Genomic DNA, 20,948 nt, shown 5'->3' on the forward strand with positions numbered 1-20,948 from the left:
CTTACCATCAGGCGGGCCGTATGCTTGATTGCCACCGACGTGGTATAAAAAAAAAGTCAATATTTTTTCATAAACGTATATTTTATACACCAATACACTAAAATTATTATTTTATTTTTTAAAGTGCCAGGCGATTTAAGCGTGACCATCTTAGATCAATTGGTCTGCACTGAATACCTCAAAAAAATGCTTAAATATTTGTACGAAGTCTGTTACAGCTCTAAATTTAAATTATAGCAGTTTACATACTACATATTATTCGACATTGACACAGGGGGATCGTCAAGGAACGATACATGAAATTGTACTTCATACCCTTAATAGAAAACTTCTCAAAGCCACTAACTTACAGAGATAAATTCTTAATTCTTAAGCTTATATATGTATGACATTCTTCCTAATTTTGTAATTACTTTTACTTTTATATTCGAAACGGCGTAACTTTATAACTTTACATTGTATAAATTTATAGGTATAAATTGAACTATGTTGTAAGATAATTATTATAATTAAGTAGTAATATTAATTTTCTGTAATTTGGCGAAATTCTACTACTGTTAGTAGCGAATCAAGCCAATATACAGTGCATGTACACCTGTATAGGTAGAATCTTGGTATCTTGGTGAAACAAACTCAAAATATTGTACCCAACACCTACATATATGTAACCCAATATTCATATGCAAATAAATCATTCATTCACTCATTCATTTAAAGCCCGGCTATCGTTACAAAAAGAGATCTCCTCACCACGTTTATAGGGTCAAACGTGGCCCAGTATCGACCCTAGGCCCATCGCCTATTTTTAGCTATCGACCGATCTTCCATACCTACTTGAAAATTTCAGGACCGCCCCATTGGCTAAAGCGGTATGACGTCACGGAAACTTATCGACCAATGGCGAGGCTGGGTTCTGCGCATGGCTACTGGAGGCTTGCGAAGGCGATGGCGCTTGGAACCAGTCCGGGCCTGCCGCGTCCAGGTGTGCCAAGCTACCGCCAACACAATTTTAAGGTCAATAGTTTATCCGCCATTTTTTATTTTTGAAATTAGAACGTTTTATCTTTCAACCCGTTCCGAGTAGTGTTTTCCTTAGTGTAGTTTTAAGTGCTTAAATATTAGTGCTTTTCATGAAAAGTTACGTAATTTTTACGTAAGGGTTATGTGATGTGTGAGGGAGATATGGGAGTGAGTGAGAGGGCAGTAGTGATTTTAGTGAAGGTCGTGAATGCGGTACATGGAGTGTATACAAAAGTGGTCCTTATATATATGTTATTAAGGTTAAAGTGGTTCGGTCGATTGTTAAGTACTGACCGAATGATGGAGTAATTAGAATTTTGATTTTTAACACTTACAGTGCACAGCGTCCCATTTACAATACAAAGTGAACTCGACTATCGGGTTCTTGGCACTGAAAGTGTTAATTGACGAACAAAAAAGTCTCATATGGCAATTAAGAAACAAACAATGATTTTAACAAAAAAAATTTTTACTTGTAAAATATTTACAAAACTAACATAAAAAATCTTAACAGTATATCCAACTAGAAAAATCTAATTTAAAACCTTTCATCATTTCTAAAATGTAGAAATAAAAAAAAAGGGTCGAATTAATAACCTCCTCCTTTTTTGAAGTTGGTTAAAAATCCACAGATACAGTGTTCATAGTGTCCTAACTCCTAAATACTAACCAAAACAATATTCTAGACTTCACTACCCATTTTAGTGCCAAGTAGAAAGAGGAAAACTAAGAAAAATTACACCCGACACATTTTGTGAACCAAATTAATTAGAACAAATATACCGTATCAAATGATTCAAAAGGGGCCGTAAAGCCAGGCAATAGGCTATTTGACTGTATTTAATAGTACATTGTGCAACATGGGGCGTAAGTTAAATATTGCAAACGAGAGTATAGTTAAATCGCGACGGCTTGCCGGAGCGATTTATAGACTCGAGTTTACAATATTATTACGCCCCGAGTTACACACAATGTTTTTCATCACACTTGCGATACAAAAATGAAGTATAAAGATAAAAAATTGTAAATTATAATACTAGAAACTTCATAACTCCATAGGGAAAACGCTTTTCCTATAGTTCCCGCTAAGCCTGCGTGCAATTCCATATTTACTGAGCGAGTGTGATGAAATAGTTATTTGTGCAACAAGAGAGGAAAGTTGGTTTTTCTTGCGAGTGTTTATTTTGAGTCCCGAGAAAGCGAAAGATCCTATAATTGAATCACGAGCGAAGCGAGTGATTCTAAGGTAGAATCTTGAGCGTAGCGAGGGACTCAAAAACACGAGATGTAAAATAACTTTGCTCTCGTGTTGCACACATAATTTTTCACCTCAGTAGTGAGAACATATTAAAGGTTAAAATGTATTTCGAATTACACAGAATAAACAGAAAATGTAATAAAAGTATGAAGTTCATGGCCTTCACTAAATTAAAAAGCTACATTGTTTCACTCCCTGGAGTGAGGAAAGTCGCACTTTCCTCACTCCAGGGAGTGACGAAAGTAGGCTTGTTCGAGCTGCTGAGGTGAAAAATAAATTATTTCACACTATGCATGAATTAAAGCACCAGATAATTATAAGAAAAACATAGATAGAAGTTATTTTTAAACACAAGTTCTATTTAATAAATCGGATAAAAATATTTTACGTACTTTCCGTACTTTTTAGTGTTTCTTTTCTCAGCAACAGAAATATATCATCTGTGAAAATTTCAACTGTCTAGCTATCACGGTTCATGAGATACTGGTGACAGACAGACAGACGGAAAGACGGACAGACGGACAGCGGAGTCTTAGTAATAGGGTCCCGTTTTTACCCTTTGGGTACGGAACCCTAAAAAGTAGGCGAGTTGACCGTGACATTAATGTGTAATGTTTCATATAAATTCGTTTTGCAAATCGTTTTGACAGTTCTAAAAAAGAAACTGATTTGACTAGTAGAATACCCTATTAGAATTGGAAAACATATTGCGCACAACGCGAAACTTGCGACGGAATAAAGTTTCACCTTTTATCTTAATTACTCTCAAAATATTTCATTGTTTAAAAATTTACTCGGCATATCAGTAGCTATTTTGTACTAAAATTAGTGTTATGGTATATCCTAACTTTAAACTGTAATAATAATAATCAAGATAACTCATCCACGACGTGGCAGAAAATTAGGTCAAATTTTTATTAAAATTCACATGACCTTTATTATGGCACTCCCACACTTTGTAGCTGCAAAATGGATGTATAATAAGCTTAGTTAGACTCTATACAGGGTAGCTAAAAATAAGTGCATTGCAAGTGCAAGAGGTTTTGGGTTTATACTGAGCAACTTTTACTATTGGACCAACCCCGAAATCGCGAAAAGAAATTTGGCTGTTTTATACATTTTGGCCACATTTTGGACAAATGGACCACATTTTCTATGGAAGGGTAATTTTTTTTTCGCGACATCGGGGGTTGGTCCCATAGTAAAAGTTGCTCAGTATAATCCCAAAACCTCCCTGGCAACGGGAATGCACTTATTTTTTAGCCACCCTGTATACTTATATAACTAGCTTCTGTCCGCGAAATCGTTTAATAAAATAATTTCTGCGATAAAAACTATCTTATGTAATGTTAATATATAAATACGTTTTTAACAAGTATATTGAATTTTCCTCTTTTATTGTGTAACTTTCCACATAATATATTTTTCTATTCAGTAGTTTAAGTGTAAAAAGGTAACAGATACACATACAGTTACTTTGACATTTATGATATTAGTAGAGATTTCAATAGGGTTGTTAACACATGTTGAATTTTATAACTAAATCTAGTAGTTACATAGATTGAAAATGAGCAATTTATCACAATAAATTGGAAACTTAATAAATGTATTGGAATAATAAAAAAAAATACAGGAAATCAAAGTTTCAAATTTGGGTGTTTAAAAAAAACTTACATTTTGAAACTTTGATTTCCTGTTTTTTTTTTATTATTCCAATATATTTATTAAGTTTCCAATTTATTGTGATAAATTGCTCATTTTCAATTTATGTAACTAGATTTAGTAGTAGTAGGAAAAAAATAATGTTAATAATTTACATTTTATTAAAAAATATATGTATTTAACATAAACGCAATATTTCACCGACAAAATCGTAATTTCCTTGTTTTCCATACACCGAAACGGCTTCTGTTACAGATGTAGTGCATAATTATTTTCCATCGTATTTTCACGGAAACGTACGAACGTGTCTTGCTCTTTCAGTCAATTTCGGTACAAAAAGTACTAAGGTTGACTGAAGTAGCATGACAAATACGAACGTATCCGAAAAAATACGATGGAAAACAATTATTTGCCATTTTGTTAGAAGCGTTTCGTCAGACTTTGACCATCATTTGTGACTTTTATGTTGTTTAAAGGCAATGTGTTCCATACAGACATTTGATCCTCAAAACAAACCTGATCGACTGATACCATTAATAAAAAAATTGACAACTAACCTATTCAAGATTGAAAAGTTCGTTTACCGTCGGGTCTACGAATCATAGCGGCGTAGCGGCGCGTAGCGCCCGTGGGCGTAGTCGCTACGAGAAGCTGAAATCAAAATGGTTGCTTGCGAAAAACAAAGAAAATATCAACGTTGACTTTTAAATTATGATTATTTTGTATTAACCCCTTTTAAGGCATAAGGGTAACCGAAATTATGCAAAATTGAAATATAATCGCATCGAATATAAAATCTTTATTACTTAAAATAAATAGTGTGATTGAGCATTTGTAAAATAAAAAAAACCAGCCAAGTGCGAGTCGGACTCGCGCACCGAGGGTTCCGTACTTTTTAGTATTTGTTGTTATAGCGGCAACAGAAATTTCAACTGTCTAGCTATCAAGGTTCATGAGATACAGCCTGGTGACAGACAGACAGACGGACAGCGGAGTCTTAGTAATAGGGTCACGTTTTTACCCTTTGGGTACGGAACCCTAAAAAGATTATTTGTGTCATAAAATCAACAATGAAACCTATATACCTATATATATAAAATACAAATACAAAAACAATTTGAGATTTTAACTCAACATAATCCATTTATCAAACAACAAAAAATATGTACGTATGTATGTATGTATGTATGTGTATGTATGTATGTATGTATGTATGTGTGTATGTTAGTATGTTGTCTTCCTGAAATAGGTAACGTAAAACTTGACAGGAATGTTTAATAATTCGTTGCTAGAAATTGTTATCCAAATATGCCAGTAAAAGTTTTGTATGTAATCAAGCTCCTTGACCTGTGCATCCTGCCCATCTTAACTTACGGTGCACAAACTTGGTCATTAACTGAGGCCCTAAAATCGAAACTCAAGGTTTGCCAGCGAGCTATGGAGCGTAGTATATTAGGTGTTCGTAGAACTGATCGAATCAGAAACACGGAACTACGCTCCAGAACTAGAGTTGCAGATGTAGGCGTCAAGACCGCTAAGCTTAAGTGGCACTGGGCGGGACATGTCTGTCGCATGCACCCGGAAAGGTGGGCTAAAATGGTTACTGAGTGGGACCCACGAAGCACCATAGACGGTGCAGGCCGGGGTTCAGGCAGACCAAAAAGGAGATGGCGGGACGACTTGGACGCATTCTACCCCAAATGGTGGGAAAATGCCGATGACACCAAGTAGGCTAAAAAAAAAAGTAATCAGAAATCAGAAATGTATTTGCTTAAAACATAGTCATGGTTTTTAATTAATTAATTTCTTTGTATTAACATTTCGAACAGTGAAAGTTAGTACCAAACAGTCATTTCCATAGATTATTTACTTTTTGATTGGGTTTAACGATTGACATAGTTTTACCCCCTAATGTACATAAAATAAATATATAGTAAAATTTAATAAATAAATAATAACAAAGCAACTGTCACTAATCTTATACCTTTAACTACTTATATATTTCGGGGATCTCGGAAATGGCTCTAACGATTTGGATGAAATTTGCTATATGGGGGTTTTCGGGGGCGAAAAATCGATCTAGCTAGGTCTTATCTCTGGGAAAACTCGCATTTTTGAGTTTATATATGTTTTCCGAGCAAAGCTCGGTCTCCCCGATATTACGTCTAAATGAGATCTCAGGACCCAAGTGAGCTGTCAAAACGATTTTGATGCTATGGAATTTATTATAAATTCCTTTATAATGAAATATAAATTATATTTCATTATTTCTTCCTTATATTTCATTTCATTTCATTATATGAAACACTAGCACGTGACGTCACAATCAAATGACCTACTTTATAATTTTATATGGGTTTTAAAATAGAAATTGTGTCTAAAAATAACTGCTGTCTACGTTTCTCTATTAATCTTCTGGTGCTTTATTTCATGCATGGTGTAAAATAATTTATTTTAAATACAATCAAATACCCTATTTCCGTAAATTAACCCTTAAATGCATTATTTTTGTATAACTTTTTAATAAATTGAAATAGATGTGTCATGCTGTATAAAAGTAATAAATGTGATTTTGGATAGCTGCATATTGAGCCACGGACCATCAAATATACGATGCATATATACATCATTATGCATTTAAGGGTTAAGTTCCGATTAGCGTTTTCTGTTAACGATGTTAACTTGACTAGGCCTCCTGTTATCCCGCTATAATTTTACATTACTTTATACGATTGTTATCTTCAATACGGCCCCAGATATTGTATTTTTTAAAAAATTTTTTTATACTACGTGATCGCAAACAAGCATACGGCCCGCCTGATGTTAAGCAGTCTCCGTAGCCTATGTACGCTTGCAACTCCAGAGGAGTTACATGCGCGTTGCCGACCCTAACACTCCTCTCCCTCGTTGAGCTCTGGCAACCTTACTTACCGGCAGGAACACAACACTATGAGTAGGGTCTAGTGTTATTTGGCTGCGGTTTTCTGTAAATTGGAGGTACTTCCCCAGTTGGGCTCTGCTCTAGATCTGGAATGACATCCGCTGTCCTGTGCCCTACCACACAAAGCGAGATGTCATTCGCAGTGCCCATACCTCTCTTTTGGTCATAGTTTAAGGACATACCCGGGTCCGGACGTAGTTTATGGACATACCCGGGTCCGTTTATGGACATACCCGGGTCCCGGGTAAACTTTGAAAATATTAGTAAATATTACATGCAGTGCATGCTCTACAACGAATCAACATCTCTTTTTTAATAGGGTATTATCTCCTACTAGTCAGTTCTTTTTTAGAACTGTCAAAACGATTTGCTAATATTGAATTTATATGAAACATGACACAATGACGTCACGGTCAACTCACCTACTTTTTATTCTTGAATCCGATTGATTAACTAGAAATTGTGTTTAGAAATAACTGCTATCTATGTTTTTCTAATAATTATCTGGTGCTTAATTTCATGCATGGTGTGAAATAATTTATTTTAAATAAAGTGTAATACTTTATTGTCAAATGCTGTTCCAGACACTAAAAACATGGCATTAAAATCATCTGGGGTCGGCTCTCCTTGTCCGTTTTCTTCATTCCGGGCGATTTTGGGCGATATCTGGGTTCATGTCTGCTTGTTTCAAGTCTTTTTGGACCGTCGTTAGCCAAGTGGCGGAGGGCTTTCCGCGCCCACGCTTCGTCGTTGGTATGTCTAGGGCTACTCGCACCATGTGGTCTTCAATAACATTCATATAAATAACAAAAACATATTTTAAAATTACGCAGCGACATTAAATCCTTTATTCACATGCAAATTTTTCCTCTATCGTAAAACTCGCGACATTTTCGCTAGGTATCGGAAGCGGTCCCGGGCCGGAAGTGGCGGAGTGCCGCGTTTCCGGTTCCGCTCGAGACAAACTTGCGACGGAACTTGAGACTCTTGACGTTGTTTGCCTTTGTAGACTTGCAAGACATGCCAGCACAGGGGTATTACATGAGTTACATAATGTCATAGAGTAACTTATACTAGAGCGGTACTGTCATAGTAAATTTTGTAACCCCAGTAAATTCACTGCCATCTGTCGACACACTTTAAAACTAAAAATAAATATTTATAAAAATACGATAAAATGTATTTAAATATGGATAAATGATTTTTTTATTTGCATTAATTATTTTTATATGATTTTGACCCATGTTCTTTCACTGGTATGCGTTAAAATTATAAATAACAAACGAAACAGTCAACGCCCTCTATACGAGTGAAGGCCAAAACTAGTGGCGCCATCTGATCGAAAATCAAATTTTCGTGATTTTCGAGGCACGTTTTTTCCTTAGACTGTATCCATCTATTACGGAGTTATATCTATCTTTGATTATGTTAATAAAATAAAAACTTGTGCATTCTTTACGCAAAGAATCAGTTAAGAGCCCGTTATCGATTTGAAATTAAAATTGATACATTTAGTCGGAGAAATTATACACCTTTTGATACGTAATAGAAATAACAAGTACTGGTTTCTATTAGTACGTCTTCTCATCTTGCCGTTTTACAGTTATTTTATTTGAAAACTATTAGTAATGATTTTTTTCTGATGGAGGTTTAGGTAAACGCGCGTAAAGCACTGATTTTGTCGCTCTTATTTGAAATTTCGTAAAGTTTGGACAGCTAAAACTGGTAATTTTGTATTACACATATCCTGCATGTACTCCACCTTTTACAGGCTACATTTTTATTATTATGAATTTGAAGTAGTGTATATGAAAGTTAGACGAAATAAAAGATTAAAGATAAAAGACATTTATTCGTGAAATCAATTTTCTCCAGAAATTACTTCAAAGCAAGTGACAATTTCTCTGAAAATCGACTTAATTTCAACGTAATTTTGATAATTAAACAATCTACAACATTTGCTGAAACTGATCTTTTACATCAATTTATATAATTTACCACCATAATTTTTTGATGAATTTTTAAAAATTGCCCCTTCTCTTCACATATTTATTACCGGTGACGCACGCTCGCGACCTCATTATTAAAAGGCAAGATGAGAAGACGTGCTAATAGAAACCAATACTTGTTATTTAGATACTACGTAGCAAAACGTGTATAATTTGAACGACTAATCTATCGATTTTACATGTTTGCTCCAAAATCGTTACCGGGCTCTTAAGAAGAAAAAAAACCGCCCAAGTGCGAGTCGGCCTCGCGCACGAAGGGTTCCGTACCATTACGCAAAAAACGGCAAAAAAAAACACGTTTGTTGTATGGGAGCCCCAGTTAAATATGTATTTTATCTGTTTTTAGTATTTGCTGTTAATATTTGTATATGTGAATATTTCAAATGTCTATCATGGTTTATGGTGACAGACAGACGTACAGCGGAGTTTTAGTAATAGGATCCCGTTTTTACCCTTTGGGTTCGGATTCGGAACCCTAAAAACATTTTTTACACGATTTAACCTAGAGCGGCATTCGGATTATAAAATATCTATTATTTATATATGATATGGTATTACTCGAAATGCATCCGGCTTAGACCAATATACATACATATAAGTACGAATGAGATGCATAGGTCCAAAGATCTATGAAGTGTATAAGATAAATAAAGTCCAAGAAAATGACGTGCCTCGGAAAATCAAGAAAAATGTATGCTCGAAAAGATGGCGCACTCCTTTGGCCTATATTTGTGTAGATGGCGACACCGTTTGATTTGAATAGGGTTGTTGACACATGTTGATTTTTATAATTAAATCTAGTTAAATAGATAGAAAATAAGCAATTTATAACAATAATTTGGAATATACTGATTTAAACTAACACGATTTTCACTCATAATTTAAAACTAATACGGGACGGGTACGGGTGTCTGCCTGTGACCACGAACGTTACGTCACGTTCGAAACGTCAGGCCATAAATTCGAAACGTCAGGCCATAAATAAACGTTAGTTTGTACGCGATTAAGTCCCGTATTAGTTTTAAATTATGAATAATTTGGAAACTTAAAAAATATATTATATATTCCATACTAGCAAAATAGTTTTGGCTGATTTGACTAGTAGCCAAATACCCTATTGAAAATGAGTGGTCAATACCACTAGATTCCCAATATCTATTGCTCGTATTTCAAAGTTATCAATTCGCCGTTTTCCAAAGACTTTCGATTGACAAAATCGAGCGCTCTAAATTAAAAAATCGGCCCCCATAACTTGTTTAACGTTTGTGAAAAATAAATTCAAATGACGTATATTATATCGGGAACAAAACCCGACACCTATTCAATTAAATCGACGAGAAAGGGCGACTGATTAAAAGTACCGAGTGAAATAGAATCACAAAAATAAAGAGGTGAATGACACGAATGATGACTGAATGAAATCACTCATAGTGAAAGATAGTATTGATTTTATTATAAACTGATCGGCGATTGGCCCTAGTTACACCTGACGGAAAGTGAAGACAGGGCCTAAGATGGAGCTCACGTTCAGTAATAGCCTATTCACTGTTAAAAAGCCATTCAAAACTTAAAAAGACGCTGACAGTATTATTTCTAGTGTTGTTGTGAGCATGACCTCTCTTACACGGAAGATTGTGCAATAGCTGTATGGGTGAACAGTAGGCGGTAGAATATATCTATATACTGCGCGAGGTATAAATGTCAAGTTAACGAGAAAAAAAATTAGGCTAAAAGATGGCAGAGTTTTTTGCAATGAAATTTTCAAAATAATTTCTATTGTTACAGAGCACACCATGAGCGGCAACTGAACAAAACCAATACATATCAAACCATGCACTGATAGTTTAACCAAACAAATTATACTAGGCTAGTTACAAAAGTTTACGTGGGGGGCGCCCCCTGGTGAAAGTGGAGGAGGAAGGAGCGCTGTTGGGGCGGCTGCAGGCGCTGCGGGGCACGGCGTCGCCGGCGCGCGTGGCCAGCTCCATCCGCGGGTACCTGACCAACAAGGTTGGGTCGCTGCAACTCAGGGACACAGGTATGTGGAATTGAATACTATTGGTAATGATGAAGAGCTCTAGGTATGGGGTGAACTGGGTGGAGTGATGATGAGCACTCTGGAATACTCTGGATGGGGTGAGCTGGGCGGTTGCAGGCGCTGCGGGAGACGGCGTCGCCGCTGCATCTCTGAGACACAGGTATGTGGTGACGAATCTTCTAGAGGGGGTAAGTAGCGAATCTAGGCACTAGGGAGTGCGTGGCCAGTCCATCTGTGGCTACTTGCCAAAAAGTCTGGTCTTTGCAGGGATACCTACAGGTAATGTACAATCAGTTTTGGAAGTACTACTTGTTTCGCGGGTTTGATGATCCAAAAAGTATAACTACATTTACAATATTTACATTATAGTTACCTATAACTATCGACAGTAAAAAACTACGAGTACAAATGAAATACTTACCAAATCAAAATAATTCTACGCTATGAGCGGAAGTGGCTATAGGTAATAATCCTATAAATTTATATTACTTCAAATATGAATTATAAAAACGTTATTTTCAGGAGTACTAACACTGTGAAAAGAAATATGTGAATACTAAATCTGTGTGTGAACAAAGATAACGAAATATAAAGGGGTCTATTGATCCGTGTGTTACATAACGAACGTCGCAACGTTGCCGCAGCGGTTGAGTGGCGTCGGCTGCAGTTATACGAGTAACTATCCACTATTTATAGGATTAAAGTTTCACTTTACAGTGGCGAGCAAATTGATGCTCCACGTTTTATTACAGCTATAGCTCTAGCAGCACTACAGAATCTTATTATTTGTAAAGCGTTTGCCTGTATCCAGAATCATCTTAACAAAGTTTTCAGTGTTGAGTGGAATCATTGTGCTGGTCTAATTTATTCTTTAATTCATTGACACTTTGGGCCGATACAATGTCCTCAGGGAGTTTATTCCAAGCTTTAACTACTGCGTTGCTTATGAAGTGTCTGTGAGGATTAGTGTAGAACCTGCGAGACACCAATAGGTACTAATAGGTACTATAATTTAGCCACTTTTGAATAATAAACAATTTTTTAATAATATTTAGTTACAGCAAGCGTTAGTTCAGTCAAACTGACATCATTATTCCTAAAGATACAATAGGGCAGATGCAATAGGTTGAGCCACTTTGAGTCTCTGTTTATTTAATGCTGACATACAGCAAGCTGCAAGAATGTTAGGGATGAATGTTGATGGACGGAGAGCGTCAGGTAGACCCAAAAAGCGATGGATAGATTGTGTGAAAGAGGATATGAGAAAGAAAGGAGTGAGTGCTGAGGTGACGAAAGATAGAGGAAAATGGAAGAGAAAAACATGTTGTGCCGACCCCACATAACGTGGGATAAGGGTAGGAAGAAGAAGCAGATACAGCAAGCTGCAAACGTGTACTACTTTAAAATGAATTTCATCCATAAACTGGGTATGCAATTGTCCAGCTAGTGTGTGTACCTACTTTTCGTATAACTTCAACGTCCAAAATTGCAATGCTGTATTTATTTATTAAGTGAATTAAATAAGAATGCCATAGGTTTTCTTTCATTTCAAATTTTTCGGTTGACTTGTGTCTGACTTTGATCCCAAGCTGGAAAATACTTTTATTTAAATTACTCTTTGCCTGGCTTGCCTTTGCCAAAGAGGGATATAATAAGATAGAGCGGTACTGTCATAGTAAATTTTGTAACTACAGAAAAGTCACTGCCGTCTATCGATACAGTTTAAAACTAAAAATGAAGATTTATAAAAATACGATTAAATGTATTTAAATATGTATAAATGATTTTTTTATTTGCATTAATTATTTTTATATGATTTGACCCATGTCCTTTCAATGATATGCGTTAAAATTGTTAAATAACAAACAACAGTCAACGCCCTCTATACGAGAGTAGGCCAAAGGTAGTGGCGCCATCTGATCGAGAATCAAATTTTCGTGATTTTCGAGACACGTTTTTTCCTTAGACTGTATCCATCTGTTAGGGATCTATCTTTGCCTTTGCCAAGTCGAAATTAATGTATTTTTTTGATTACCAATGATATCTTTCGAATTTCACAGTATAAATAAAACAAAGCACAATTTTTAAAACCAAAATGTTCTATACAAAGCACAAAATTACAGTTTGCAAGCCCAATGTCAAACATCCTCTGCAAACTGCAATAATGAACCATACGGCATTGCATTAAGGGTCAACTGTAGCTAACGAGCAAATATTTGAACAGACTAGGCAAATAGGGTGCGATATGTCATTAGCAAAGGAGCAGTCCTGTTTGTTTAGACTTGGGAAAATAAATAGAAAAATTATGTAATATGCTTTATGGTTAGGAATTGTTTTCCTTCTGTTTTGTTATTACAAGCTTTTATTTAACTCAAGCTAAATTAGACTTACTTCCTAATATTATTCGATTGAGCAAAAAATTCACATACATTATGTAAGTTGGGTCACTAATAGGGTGGGTCACTCATGTATAAAGATTTTTTTAAATAAATATTTTTTTTATAGTAATATTATGTCTCTTAAGTCCAAACGATTAATAATTTGTAAAAAAAAGTAATGTCTTTAGCCACAGAATTCCTATAGCCACTGATTCCATCATCAGATCATCTCGACGCTTACCATACTATGTATGATGATGAAATCAGGAGGTGGCCACAGGAATTCTGTGATAAAATAACGCAATCTAATTGTGTTAGTTTCCTGTTGAAAGAAAAATACAGTCAGCGATAAAAGTTAGTAATATCAAACTTATTTTAAGGTAAGGGTAAGGAAGATATACTAAATCGAACTTTTTCCGGGTTAACCAATTCCTCTGTTGTGCCTATTTTGTTGTGTTCTGTTTCTTATCCAATTTGCCAGTATGTTTGATATAATTTATTATTTTTATTCATTACATTCATTTATGATGCCTTTTGTACGCCAGTTTCCAGCTGGCGGAATATGACGCTCTATCTATACTTATTATTACGACGACTATTACACCCCATATCTATACCTACTTACTGATTTTTACTTAAGTTTGTTATGTGTATGTCTGCGGCTAATCGTAAGATCCGCCGGATCTTGAAATTCCTAGGCAAATCATGAAACGCCGCTATTTAATTTCAATCGTTAATACCTACGCAGAGGATAACAATATTTATCGCAGAATCATTGAGCATTTTTAACTCGTAATTTGTATCTTATTCGAAACGTAAAATTTAATTCAAAAACTTGTATTTTATAATTGTTAACTATGTACAGTTAATGGAGTGATATAATTTATGGCTAGACTGGGTATATCTAATACCTATTCAACACTTACAAAAAAATCATATAGCTGCTACTAATAAAAAAATGTTTTCGGGTAATAAATTTCATCCTCCCATAGAAGTTAGAAATACATTTATTTACATACAAGATATATACAGTGGTACTACGTAAACGAAATTAATAACTAGCTTAAATCTAAAATAGGCCTTGAGGCATTGTACCAAGGATGCTGGCGGCATTTCCCCGCTGTATCGCAATGCTGATACGTTGTGCGAGAAAGCCGCCAGCTCTTCGGTCACCAGTTACGTCAACCAGACGCTTCGCGATTTCTGCAAAATTATGCGCGCTGGGACCCCATGGACCTAGAGTTTCAACTCCAAATGGAACGAAATGATACTCTCAAAAGAAGTTTAGTTAAGTTTAGTTTAGTTGAGTTGAGTTTAGTTTAGTTTAGTTTAGTTTAGTTTAGTTTAGTTTAGTTTAGTTAAGTTTAGTTTAGTTTAGTTGCTTAAGATAGTATATGGACCATTATGAAGTCTGAAATAAACGAATTTTATTTTATTTTATTTTATTTATTTAATAAATAAAAAAAGCTTAATTTGTACGTAACAGTATTGCATTTTAATATTTATAACAATAAAACGATTACCAGCTAATCCAATTTCCCCTATAACAGAGGGAGGACTACCAAACGATAAAAATATCAAATTCTGTCATTCTCTCACAGCACTATACTATAACCCAAACCACTTCCGACCGCCATAATTGACAGAAATTGACACGCTTGTCAATTATCGTTAGCACATCAAGTCATCATAGTTTCCGAACTTCGCGAACCCCCGGCATAATTGCATCAATTAGGGTTCAGGAAAGGGAAGGTTCTTGTTTCTCGGGTAATTTTTTCTCGTTTAATAATGGTTATTAAGGGCAATTTGGAGTATTATGTAATTATTTTAATATCCAGATACCTATTTGTAGTAAAGAGAGTTTAGTTTGTGACAATGATTTTAATGGATATTAAGAGGTGTAGCTTAATAAGTCCTGAATTCTATTTTTAACTTGAAAAGTACCGTGACACACTTATATTTAAATACATAGGTACACAAAATACACACATATACATACCTTTCACCACATATAACCCACATACACACACGTATTATCAAGCAAAAGACTTAAATTACCTGAATTATCCGTTTTAAATATATTGATAACTTTTCTCTGAATAACTTGCGTCACATAATTATTAGTCAAGTCAAAACTAAAGTTATTGAACACAGAAATTAGCCGAATGTTGTCAACATAACCCTACACTCTGCAATATTTCACATATTCTAGGCCGGTTTTCTAGTAAAACTCACTCTCAGCCTTAATATCAAAACAATATTCCATTTTGCCCTCACGGCTATTCAGACGCGAACTAAGTACGTTCGGGCCTAACTTTCTCCATACATTTACCTAACATGGCAACAGAGGGGAGAGTGGGGTCGGGCACTCCAGGGATATGAATATTTGATGCCGCCGGGCTCCGACCTACCCGTACAGTTAGAAACGTCGGAGTTTATAAGAATATATATGTAAATTATAGCTTAAATATTCAATTCCCTATGAATTAATGGCACAATAAAATGTGCCCGAAAAAATAAATTCACGAAAACTGGAAAAGTTCCGGAATACAAAATATTTAAGACATAAATCTATTATTTTGTTACTCGTCGGCTTTTAGGTATTTCTATTATTGGTACCGCTTGGATTTTGTCTGAGAGACTAGGGTTTCTACTTAAGATGGGGCGTAAATATTAATACTATAGAGACGACATACCAAACAATGACATCATCATCATCAAGATCGCTGACATTTAATATATTTTTATTTTGATATAAACTCTGATGAAGTTACTTTGTAAATATTTTTGTTTTCTGTTGTTTTTTTTCTTGTTCTTGACATTTGACAAAACTTAGGTTGGCCCTAGCTATGTATACATTGACATCTCTTTTTTTGTGACATTTGTTTTATTTATTAATTTTATATTCTATTATTTGATTTCTGTTCTAATCTTAAGTTGACGATCTTTTAGTGAAAGCCTTTGTTTTATCCCGTTTTGTAAAATACTGTGCCTTTTTCTTTAATAAATAAATATATCTAATCTAATCTAATCAATGAAATTGTCGCAACCTGTACCACGCGATCAAAACGTCGTAAGCGCCGTAAAATTCATGTCGCTTACGCGTTTAGGTCGCGAGATTCACGCTTCGCTTCTATGGATTGATGCCAAAACGGCAGCAACTTATGGCGCAAAATACTGGTACTCTGTGCCGGTTACGTCACGTTAGTAATAATAGTTATGGGTGTAAAGCCAGGAATTAAGAAGGAAACAAAGATATGGCGCGAAGAGCGAAACTTGCAACGGGAGATATGGCCGTTGCAAGGGTTTTTACTTTCTATCACAATTACTCTGAAACAAACCAAAACCAACTGTTAAAATTCACTAGCTATTTTAAAATAAATTTTACTGCTATCATATGCTGATTGATATTATTAGTCATTACAGATACTTGTTCCTGAGTCATGGGTGTTTTCTATGTATTTAAGTATTTATATATTATATATATCGTTGCCTGAGTACCCATAACACAAGCCTCCTTAGGCTTACCGTGGGACATAGTCAATCTGTGTAAGAATGTTGCTATAATATTTACTTATTTATTTATTTTATTACACTCATTACCATGATTATGATATACAACTAGAAATCAAAGAAAATTAGACTTTCTTCTTCTTCTCGAGATCTTTATTTAAAGTTCAAAGTGTTTTTATTTGTGAGTATATGTCAAACTGATTACAGTGGCGGTAAATAAATATTTGTAGCACTATACCCTGCCTGATGGTGTACAAAAACTTGAATAATTTCCTTACATACTAACATGCGAAATGAATTTACATATCTAAAATTGAATCGTTTTTTTCATTTATTTTTTATTTAGGAAACAAACAGTCACATACAGATAAGTTTAAACTTGCAGATATACAATAAGACCTATAGTTCCATTAATTATAACATACTGATATTGATAACAAGCAGAAACAGGGCTTGTGCGGTGCATTTTGTTGGAAACATGCCTAAAATGATAGAAAAATATCCATGTACATATGTTAACTGTACCCCACAATATTTGGCGTTTAATGCAAATACAGAATCACCGAAAGCCAAGGTGTGTTCCCCTAGTCGGGGGTGGGAGCGGCTTATTTATTATTTAAATAGCGGGATGTATCGATTGGGGTATGTTGCGTTACGTGTCACGTTGGAAGATGTAGCCGGTCATTCTCAAAAAATATGTCATTAAACGACGGTTAAAGCTGGTACCTATACATATGTATAAACATAAATTAATCAAATACTAGGTATGTTCAATGACTAAGAAAAAATATCGTGCCTCTGAGCTTGGCAGCTAAAGAAAAACGAATTTGTTATGGTAACTAAATTGACAAACGTCCACTTTAAACAACCAGAGTTAGGTAGTATATAAAGGGTTCACGGAAAGAACATGTCTAGTCACTTTAGTAACATTTTGAGTAGTCGCAGTTTTAAAATTTGAAACAATGTCAAAATGTATGGTAATTCCGTGACCAGGTCTTTTTTAACTAAAAATAAAGTTATGTTACATATATTATAAAGTGGTAGCAAAAGATATAACTAATAGTTCATTAAGAGCACATTTTGATATGAAAATCTCATTTTCCGTAAAAAGTGACTAGACATGTTCTTTCCGTGTACCCTTCATATGTATAATTACATAGCGGCCATATTCGATGGACCAATTTAAAAATCTAATACAATTAATGAATCTTTCCTAAAAGTAAACGATAAAGTGAATTAACTTAAACGAATTTTAACGAGATATAAAAATACTGCTAACCGGGATATTTCAGTAATAGCTTTGAACCAATCCCCAGTTTTTTACGACACTCTCGGGAACGGGGCTGGCAGTGTTGCCACCGCACTGACTATAAATCGTTACGTGGCTTAGCGTTTCAATTCCGACAGATGGCGATGGAATGAACGGATGATTTTGAAAAAAAAAACGGACTAGACACAATGATTAGTTTTAATCAGTTAGGTATAACTTTGTAGCTTAAAATGCGACGAAGATACGATGCGATGCTATGTACACTACCGCTCATAGCTATTTATGCACTCGTAATTTTTTCCATACAATTTCAGAATTATACCGCTAAGTCGCAGTCGGGAAACAGTTTTTTGTGGAGTTTACTTTTTTAATTTAACAGACATATCGAGCTTCAAAATGATGCGCAGAATATTCGTGTTCGTGTGTGTTCGTGTGCCTATTTGCCAAATGGCAAGCGTAAAAAAATCCATAAATCGTTTTCCAGTACAAAATGTACGTGTGTATGAACTAGTACATAAGGGTTTTTTTAAATCGTTGCATAAAGTAAACTCGAAATTTTAAAGGATGTCTTTGGCAACAATTTGAGGCTCAATATATTTACCTAAATAAAAATTCAATCCAACATGTAAGAGTCATTTGCCTGCGATCGAACAGTATGATTTTGAAAATAATTTTGGTATACAATTGTATGGTGAAAATTGCGGGTGCCTAAATACTTTTGAGTTAGTATTGTAGTAGAAAAGAAGCTTGAATTTATGATACATATTGTTATATTGGTAGTCAACTGTAATAATATCTTGCACAACAAAGCGCGCAAAAATAAGCAAGCTTACAGCCCTGCAAACATAATAATTACATAATTAATATAATATATTAATATTTACATAATTAATCGTCGTAGTTCCCTAAAAATCTTTCATACCCATCGTAAGCTCCTTTGGGCATTGGATTGTGTAATGTACTGTATTTACCTCAGTATATCATACGATGTAATGTATTTCCAACGATTCGCCAACACAAACATCACGCGGTACGTCCGGCTCTGCTCACGGCATAATATCGAGTGGCCCTAACTGTCAGTGACGTCACCATGACGTAAGCGCTCGAAGCGTCAATACACTACAGATTGGATTATCAAAAGCTCTTTGCCTTTTATGTCATAAAAGTCTTCTTAATAGTAAAAACAAGGTTTTTTTTCGTCGCATAAAAATCATAAAGTGAAATTAAACGTGTATTTCGTCCTGGGCATTACGGTATTTATGTATACATATATTATTGCCTATTAGGTACTCCTATGTACTAGATTTACTTAGTTAAGGGCTAAATCGATCTATATAGGAATATAAGATCGGTCCCAAATGTGTATTTATAAATTTTTATTATATGCCCGCCCCGTTGAGTTTCTTGGGTCTGTAATATTTCCTTAGAGCTGTGGTGTAGGGTTAGAACCGGTGGTAATTTCTGACATTCATAAAAACATTGTCAAAATTTTAGAATAAAGGCTCGCTTTCACGTGTAAAAACAAGGTGCTTGAGACATTTCTTAATTCAACCCACATCTCAACAACAATCTAAACCGCAAACTTGTAAAGATCTCCAGTCAAAGCAATACCAAATTGTTCCGGTTGCTCTAACAAACGTTATTTTGCTCAAAACAATTTGTCAGATTTCTCGTTTCTTAACAAAAGACTTAAGCCCTTTCCGTTCTAAGTAGCTTTATTGTGCCACCAAACACACTTAATCCTACTTTTAATGAACACCCCTCTCTCCCCTTACATTTATTGCCGTTGTACCACAATGCGGGGAGACAGGGGCGATGTTTAAGGGGAGCTAAGCTTAATTTTTTGTTAAAACTTGTATGTGTATGGAATTTATTTGTTTTTAATTAAGTAGGGTGCAGCTAATGTAATATTTATTAGTAGGTAGGTAACTAGGTAAGATCAGATATATCATGGTAGAAGAGTGCACTACGGTCCCCAAGGTCTCGTCTTACAGCACCGAGGCGACAGACAGGTGGTTTGAGTGGGTATACTTACGTTGTTCCGTCGGGCTCGCTTAAGGGGCCTACTGACTATCAGTCCGCCGGACGATATCGGCCTGTCAGTTAGAACAAACATTTGACAGTTCCGAACAACTGACAGGCCTATATCGTTCGGCGGACTGATAGTCAGTGGCCCCTTTTACTATGCGGAGGCTTATTTAAATGCACCAATAGGAGCGCTCCACATAACCTGTATCGCGGCCAATTAGAGGCACCTAAATTTAGACTACCTTTTTACGATTCAAAATTAGCTTAATCACTCTTGCATCAGCCTCCATACCATTACCACCACTTCTACACTTTTAACCGTTTACGTCAACTGTACCTTGTAAAGTAACCAGCACCTATTAATTATAAGTTTACTTCAAATCGTAGTCTTTTTATTTGTCGTCGAGACCTGTGCCCTGTTTATCAAAAGCTTGTAGCTTGTAATACAAGCGGAACTCACTTTTTGACAGCTTTTGTTAGAAAGGGACTTCCACTTGTATTACAAGCTACAAGCTTTCGATAAACAGGGCACTGCACGGAGGCTTCACTTATGAAAGAAGGGAATAAAATTAGAAATTAATGAAGTTTAAGGCGAATAACTATAATTTTATTGATTGATTAAGAGCCTATTGTGTCCCACTGCTGGGCAAAGGCCTCCCCCCTCTTCTTCCACTCCTCCCGGTTTTGAGCTACATCTGGCCAGTCGCTCAAAAAGGAGTCCAAGTTATCCCGCCATCGCCGACGAGGTCTGCCGGATCCCCGGTTTGACTCATGGGGCACCCACTGTGGTTATTTTGGCCCACAAGTCATTCGGCATGCGGCAGACATGAC

The 20,948-nt window shown here is 35.5% G+C and overlaps 1 protein-coding gene across 1 annotated transcript in view; it reads left to right on the forward strand.

The window, feature by feature from the left end:
• Positions 1-863: 863 nt before the first annotated feature.
• Positions 864-20,948, forward strand: part of LOC134755344 (vesicular acetylcholine transporter) — a 60,580-nt gene continuing 40,495 nt past the window's right edge. The window contains exons 1-2 of the mRNA XM_063691869.1: positions 864-1,014; positions 10,676-10,928. The gene's annotated coding sequence lies outside the window, so the exon portion shown is untranslated. The remainder of the gene's footprint in view (positions 1,015-10,675; positions 10,929-20,948) is intronic.

The sequence above is a fragment of the Cydia strobilella genome, chromosome 2, assembly GCF_947568885.1.
Source record: "Cydia strobilella chromosome 2, ilCydStro3.1, whole genome shotgun sequence".
In the NCBI taxonomy this organism is placed as follows: Eukaryota; Metazoa; Arthropoda; class Insecta; order Lepidoptera; family Tortricidae; genus Cydia; species Cydia strobilella.